We start from the raw sequence: 8,371 nt of genomic DNA on the forward strand, positions 1-8,371 counted from the left end.
GTGGGGAGGAGAGCTTCAAAATAGACCTAGTGTGTTAGATGAAAAATAATGTTTAACATGTTTAATATGAGGATATTTAAGTCACATATAATTGTCATTAGCTATTTTCCTAAACATTTGCAAACGTTGGTTACATCCCAATTTTATAGTTTAATTTTGGCTACAAATTATAATGCCCTTTTGTTTTTAGCTTGGTGATTGACCAAAGTTTGAACTATGTTTTTTTTTGCTCAAGTCAGGATGATCTTTTAGCAAACATATTTTGTTACATAATTCACCGAGTGGAGCGAAAAACATAGTTTAATCTTCAATGTTGTAATTTTCCATCAGTTGTCGTGGTACAGAAACGGGGAGTTCCGAACCTATTTTTTATTATTTATTATTTATTATTTATTTATTAGTAACTAGAATAACATATAAACTTTTTTTTTTTTATATAACTAGATAACATATAAACACAAACCGAAGAAACGTTAAAATCAATAGAGCTCAAATGATTGAGCTTTCTGTACAGTATAAGTACACTCGTTACCGCTAATTATATCTTCTAGAGAGCCCTTGTTCTCGATGTGTACAATAATGGACATCGATGCATGTCTATGGGACTAACAGATTAGCCACAAAATTAATTGAAGAGCAGCGCGTAATGGACATCCCAAAAGGCTATTTTCTGGTCCTAATTTTCGGTTACATAGTCTAGTCATTCTCACGAAGAATATGAGAACTCAATCATATTAAATTCAACCACCACTTGCACTAGCTCTCACATGATTATATATATATATATATATATATATATATATATATATATATATATATTTAAAATTTACGAGTATTAGATATTTTATGGTTCTATATAGTTGTATCTTAAATCTGGTTCCTGGAGGAACAAATTCCATTTGCAATACGAGTAAAAAATATTTTCCATGCTACAGCTAATGACACCCAACAACGTAAACATCGCTGAGATTCCTTCATTCCAGACATTCATCTTAGGCCAGTATAGCAACATATATATAATCTAAGAAAAAAACTTCTACTCACTTTTAGCCCTTATTATTCCGATAAACTGTTACTTCAACGTAAACATCGTTGAGATTCCTTCATACCAAGCTTATTTTTTAGTGCAAGTTTATTCGGTAAGATGTCTTGTAACATGCTCCAAAATATGTTGAGACATCTTGACCGCTGTGCTCAGAATTGTAATTTTGGCAAGTTTCATGTTTCGTGAAAATTGATAGCAGAAGACTTTCTGCATTTATTTTCTCCGCGTGAATGTGTAAGGAAACCCTATTTTCGGCTTCCAGAGATGTAGACCACTATAAAAAAAAAGCATCTGCCTTTGGTGGTCCTTTGATACATTTATTCTCACAATTAGGGTTATTAGACGTGCAAGACCGGTGGACTGAGAAACTAGTTGTATGGTGGTTGTGGTGTAATACTCTAAACAATATTCATCTTCTTATTAAGCGTTAGAGTTTCTTTTGGGTTCTGTGATTGAAGTTTTCACGAGCGTTGACATCGAGAATACCAAACACTGGGAGAGTGTTTGATAATGGAATTGAGGGGTTCTCATATTCAGGGGAGCCTGATTTGAAATTCACGGGTAGTAATAGGAAAAGGGCTTTGGAGCGGGGATCGTTCATGTAAGTCCGTTGTTGTACTATTGACTATTTATTGATTAGTGAATTTCCTTTCCACTAAGCACATTGCTCTCCAGAGTATCCGACGTTGCACCGAACTGGGTTATCATTCTTTGTGTCATTTATTTTTACGCGTTGTCTTATTTCAATCCATCCATTGCATCGGAACAGATTGTCGCATACATCGAATCTACATTGTGTGCGACATCTTGTCTCTGACTAAACAGAATTTCAATTGGTATCAGAGCGGGCATCTAGATCTTAGGGTGTTTTCCTTGTGTTGGTTGACCTTTTTTTGTTTGAGATGAATAATACTAGGAAAGGTGGATCTGTTAATCGCCGTCCGATTCTTGACAGGACGAATTATGGGTACTGGAAAGCTCGGATGTATGCTTTTCTTAAGTCTATTGACAACAAGACTTGGAAAGTTATTATAAATGGCTGGTCCGCTCCCACTGTCAAAGATGATAAATGTGTTGTTGTGTCCACCAAATGAGAGAAAGAATATTTATAATCGTGTAACTCTCGTGCTCTTAATGCTATCTATAATCGTGTTAGCAAGAATATTTTCAGGCTCATAAACACATGTAGTACTGCCAAAGAGGCCTGAGAGATTATTGAAGTTGCTCATGAAGGGAATTCCAAAGTGCGTAGTCAAAGACTCCAGCTCCTCACCACCAAGTTTGAGGGAATGAACATGCATGAAGAAGAAACCAATTCTGAATATCATGTGCACATCCGAGATGTTGCTAATGAGTCATTCTCTCTCGATGTTCCTATAAATGATGAGAAACTTGTTCGAAAAAAATTGAGATCACTTCTCGAGAGATTTGGAATGAAGATCACAACCATTGAAGAAGTGCATGATCTCTCCAAGATTAAAGTTGATGAATTTAATAGGGTCTCTCATGACATATGAATTGTCCATTCCTAAATCTGAGAAGAAAAACAAGTGCTTGGCTCTAAAGAGCTATATTTCTGATCAGAAAGAGCAAATATATTCTGAAACTGATGATGAAGTTAGTGACACCATTGCTATGCTTGTCAATAATTATAACAGGGTGATGGGAAGACTTGACAAGCTGCCTGGGAAGAATGTCGCTCCTGTTGTCAGAGACAATCTTCCTCAACATCAGTACCAAAAAGGAAGAAGTTCTCAGAGAAATGGACGTGATGATGATAGATTCAATAATTCCAACAGATCTAGAGGAATTCAGTACCGTGAATGTGAAAGGTATGGTCATATACAGATAGAATGCTCCAACTTTTTGAGGAAGCAAAAAAGAGGCTATAATGCTACACTGTCCGATGATGGGTCCGATGAAAGTGAATCTGATTAGATAAGAAATTTCGTTGCCTTCACTTCCTCTGTCATTAATCATAATTCATATGATTCTCTTGTTGTGGCTAGTTCTTCTTATCCTCCTGATGATTGTGTTCTCACTGATGATGATGATGAACTTACTAATGAAGCTCTTGAAAAATCTTGTAAGGTTCTTTACTCTAAGTGGAAAGAAGAATTACAGGTTCTGATAATTAATTCTCTTACTGGAGATAAGACTAGGTTGATGGAGACTATTGTTGATTTGAAGTGTGAGGTGAGTCGTCTTAACTCATAGCTTGAAAAGATGAGGTTTCCTGTCAACAGACTTCATTGGACATGTCACTATTCTGGTCGTCGTGGTCATATACGTCCTTTTTGCTATCGTCTATATGGCATAAATTTTCGTCGCCCTCAATTCTCTCATACGCCTCAGAATATGCAAACTTCAAACAGCCGCAAAGTTTGGAGACTAGTTAAAGCTGATTATCGGGCTAATATTGCCTACATCTCCCTTGGTGCTTCAACCAATGAAGATTGATGTTTTTATAGTGGTTGTTCTTGCCACATGACAGGTATTAAAAGCTATTTGACCAACATAAAACCCTACTCTAATTGCCATGTTACTTTCGGCGATGGTGTTAAAGCTAGAATCATTGGTAAAGGTCAGCTTAATTACCATAATCTCTATTACTTGAAAGATGCTTTATTAGCTGATGATCTTAATGCTAATTTCATCAAAATTAGTCAACTAATTTATGATCAAGACTTGCTCGTTAACTTAACTCGTGAGGAATGTATTATGTCTTACACGCAACAGGTCAAGCTTATGAGGGAATTCGATCCCTTGATAATTCCTACATGTGGTCCCCCCAGTAAAGGTACCCAAGTTCAACCATGTCTCATCTCTAAGGTTGACGAAGCTAAATTGTGGCATCAGAAACTTGACCATCTTAATCTTAGAAGCATGAAGAAAATCATCTCTGAGAAAGATATTGTGGGCATCCCTAAGCTCAAGATTGAAGAAGAAAAGAGCGGTGGTGAGTGTCAGGTGGGCAAGCAGGTCAAGATGACTCACAAAATGGTGCAACATCCTACTACTTCTCGTGTGCTCGATACTCCACATGGATCCGGGTCCAATGCAAGTAAAAAGTCTTCAAGAGAATAAATATGTCTTTTTCTGTGTGGATGACTATTCTAGGTATATACTTGGGTTGATTTTAGCTATGAGAAGTCTGATACTTTTGCTGTGTTTGAAGCCTTGTGTCATCGCCTACAGCTTAAAAAAGGTAAAGGTACTAGAAAGATTGTGCAAAGTCGAAGTGATCATGGAAGATAGTCTTGAACTCTTGCTTCTTCTTGTGTTGCATCTCTAAAGGTATCTCTTGTGATTTTTATACCCTCATTACCCCTCTACAGAACGGTATCGTGGAGCAAATTAAAGAACCGTACTTTGCAAGAAGAGGCCATGATTATCCATGCCAAAGATCTTCATCGCCACGTATGGGCTGAAGCCTTCTTGTCATATTTATAATAGAGTGGATGTTTGTCCTGGTTTCTCTGCCACTCATTATGAAATCTGGAGGGGGGAAAGCCCAACGTCAGATCTATAATTGCTATGGGAAACTTGATAAAGCAAGCTTAGTAGAGCATGTGATTTGAAAACCAAACCATGTTTTGGTTCCCTTAGGAAAACCAAGCATCTCACCATGTAAAATGTCCAAATTACCCTTAAATGAATTTTTTTTTCAAAATCAATCCTTCACTCACTCCCTTCCCTTCCCTTCCCTTCCCTCACGTGGGTTTTTTCAATTCTGAAACAAACAAAAAAAAAAACAAAAAAAACGCACAGCTCTCCCCGACAGTTCTCCCATTTCAAAAACATAAAAAAAAAAAGAAACCCCCGCTCAGTTCTCCCCGACAGTTCTCCCCGACCCGTCAGTTCTCCGTCGTCAGTTCTCCCCGTCGTCGCCACTCGTCATTTCAGTCCTTCGTCGCCAGTCCAGCATCCTCGCGAACCAACAGAGCCCTCCAGCCGATCCTTCCTGGCTTCTTCGCTTTTGCAGGAGGTTTGTAGGGTTCGCTTGTGGCTCCAAAGGCACGAACGCCATTCTTTCGGCCGAGTACTTCTGTTGTGACCGTCCTAATCCCATTCTACAGGTCTCACTCTTTTCATTTTCTTTTATATTATTTTTTCTAAAGATTTGATTTTGCATATGAACAGTGTGTGTGTGTGTGGGAAATTTCAGGAATTTGGGTAGTGTGTGTGAGTGATGAAACTACACAATGTTTGGGGCTTTGTTGAGGTTTTACATTGCAATATGTTAGTTAATCTGAAAGTAAACGAATTGACTTCTCTTGAATTCTAGAATGTTAGTTAATCTGGTGCTCCGGTTTTCTGGGCTTGCGATGATCATAGAAAGTAACAATGGCGTTTGAATTTCTTAGAAAAAGTGACAAAGTTTTCTTTGAATCGTTTGTTGAAGGTGATATATCTTGCGATTCTCGGGGGAACCTATTATATCGTTGCAAAGTCTTGCTTCACTTTCATCCCCGGCTATTACCTTAGCGAAATTCACTGGTACGTTCCAATGAGCATATAAATTGGATATTTCGCTAGTTTCAAAAATATCTTTATCTATAAAAGTTATGGTGTGTGTCTGATTCAGGAAAAATGTGTGGGATTTTCGCTTACATAAATTATAGCGTGAACAGAGAGAGGCGTTACGTCCTTCAAGTCCTCTTCAATGGCTAGAGGCGATTGGAATATCGAGGCTACGATTCCGCCGGAGTTTCCATCGACGAATCATCCGATTCCAACGCCGCCGAACCATCTCTGCTCGTCTTTCGCCAGGAAGGAAACATCGAATCCCTCGTCAAATCAGTCTACCAAGGTTCTGAGATTCTTATTCTTTTGATCTCAAGCATTCTATTTGTTTCCATGGAATATGCGCTGTTAGGGAATAACAATCGTTTTACTTTTTCTGGTCCAACTCTTTTAACGTCTTTTTTTTTTTTTCCCATTTCATTGGTGTTTAACTTTTATATGTGAATATCCATTTGTCATATTTTAATGTACTTAGGAATTTGGAACTATTGTTTGTATGTACAGAGGTTTCTGAGAAGGAGATCAACTTGGAGGAATCGTATTTCATCCACGCCGGAATAGCACACACACGGTGGGCGACTCACGGAGAGCCGGCCCCGAGGAACAGCCATCCTCAGACCTCTGGTCCCGGTAATGAATTCGTCGTCGTTCATAACGGTGTTATCACCAACTACGAGGTTTGGTTAACTCTTGACTGAATTCGCTGGATTCGAGTTCTTTATTTATTTATTTATTTTTTAATTTTTGGTGGCGTTTGGTGTTGCCTTCTTGATTGTAACTTTTTTTTAATTTTTAATTTTAATTTTAATGTGATCAGGTCCTTAAGAAAACGCTGGTCAGACATGGCTTCGTGTTCGAATCTGAGACCGACACAGAAGTAATTCCGAAACTTGCCAAATTCGTCTTCGACCAAGCAAACAAAGAAGGTGCAGACTACTAAGAATGCCTTAAAGATTTTTTGTTTGTTTATCGCAGGACATTGAAAGACAAATCATCTGACATTTAGTTGGTTATTTCGCAGGCGATCAGGGAATCTCGTTTAGTCAAGTTGTGCTTGAAGTCATGAGGCATCTTGAAGGGGCTTATGCGCTTATTTTCAAAAGCCGGCATTATCCAAATGAGTTAATCGCTTGTAAACGAGGCAGTCCATTGCTTCTTGGCGTTAAAGTGAGTGAGATGACGCGAATCGTATTCCTAATTTTTTTTTTGTTCTTCTAGCCAATAATATCTAACTGTTCTGTTGTGCCGTGTATTTTACCTTATTTGCGCATCGCTGGTGATCATGTAGGAATTTACAGAAGATTGTAAAAAAGGACCGGCATTTCACGACGACAATTTCCTCTCAAAGAATGGACAGCCCAAAGAGCTCTCCTTATCTAGCGACGCTAACGCTGTTGTTGAGCACACAAAAAAGGTTTTGGTGATCGAGGACGGTGAAGTTGTACATCTGAAGGTACAAATCCCGTGTCTTGTTTTTGAAGGACGGAACTGTTTCTATCCTCAAGTTTGAAAAGGACAAGGGAAAACGAGGCGATGACATTTCAAGAGTCTCGTCGGTTCAACGTGCGTTGTCTATTCTCGAGATGGAGGTTGAGCAGATAAACAAAGGCAAGTACGACCACTACATGCAGAAAGAGATCCACGAGCAGCCAGAATCTCTGAGGACCACGATGAGGGGTCGGCTCATTCTTAGAGGTTCGTGCAAATCGAATCCCTCCGGCGAAAGAGACGGCAAGAACTGTGGCACCCCCCAAGACGGCAACCTCTGTGGCAGCCCCCGACGACGACGACAACGACTTTTTATTTATTTTATGTTGGATTGTGTAGTTTCGAAGAGAAAGAGCAAGCGGCCCATAAAGCATGATGATTACACTCCCTTGCTTTGATAGTGTTGGAGACTAGTTTTTTGGATGAAAATTGGGTTTGTAATGTTTATTGATAATTACTTTGGTAGTTTTGGAGACTAGTTTTTTGGATGATATTTTCGTTTGTAATGTATACATGAATAACCCGAAATGTCTGAAATCTTTGACAAAAATTAACTGAAATGTCTGAAATCCATTACAAAAATTAACTGAAATGTCTGAAATCCATTACAAAAATTAACTGAAATGTCTGAAATCAAGCACATAAACTAACTGAAAACTCTGAAATCAAACACATAAAATAACTGAAAACTCTGAAATTCATTACAAAAATTAACTGGAATGTCTGAAATCCATTACAAAAATTAACTGAAATGTCTGAAATCAAGCACATAAACTAATTGAAAACTCTGAAATCAAACACATAAAATAACTGAAAACTCTGAAATCAAACACATAAAATAATTGAAAACTCTGAAATCAAACACATAAAATAACTGAAAACTCTGAAATCAAACACATAAAATAACTGAAAACTCTGAAATCAAACACATAAAATAACTGAAATGTCTGAAATCAAGCACATAAACTAACTGAAAACTCTGAAATCAAACACATAAAAAACTGAAATGTCTGAAATCCATCACATAAACTAACTGAAATGTCTGAAATCCATTACAAAAATTAACTGAAATGTCTGAAATCAAGCACATAAACTAACTGAAAACTCTGAAATCAAACACATAAAAAACTGAAAACTCTGAAATCAAACACATAAAATAACTGAAAACTCTGAACTCAAACACATAAAATAACTGAAAACTCTGAAATCAAACACATAAAATAACTGAAATGTCTGAAATCAAACACATAAAATAACTGAAATGTCTGAAATCAAGCACATAAACTAACTGAAAACTCTGAAATCAAACAC

General features: G+C 37.6%; 1 pseudogene across 1 annotated transcript; it reads left to right on the plus strand.

The window, feature by feature from the left end:
- Nucleotides 1-5,636: 5,636 nt before the first annotated feature.
- On the plus strand, nt 5,637-7,458 carry LOC149388813 (glutamine--fructose-6-phosphate aminotransferase [isomerizing] 1-like; annotated as a pseudogene). Its single transcript, XR_016300651.1, has 7 exons — nt 5,637-5,858; nt 6,077-6,249; nt 6,390-6,498; nt 6,594-6,739; nt 6,861-7,025; nt 7,078-7,267; nt 7,400-7,458. The product of XR_016300651.1 is annotated as a glutamine--fructose-6-phosphate aminotransferase [isomerizing] 1-like (transcript).
- The last annotated feature ends 913 nt before the right edge of the window (nt 7,459-8,371 follow it).

This window comes from Urtica dioica, chromosome 8, assembly GCF_054948205.1.
Source record: "Urtica dioica subsp. dioica isolate 48M chromosome 8, U.dioica_male_clone48M_v1_H2, whole genome shotgun sequence".
Classification (NCBI taxonomy): domain Eukaryota; kingdom Viridiplantae; phylum Streptophyta; class Magnoliopsida; order Rosales; family Urticaceae; genus Urtica; species Urtica dioica.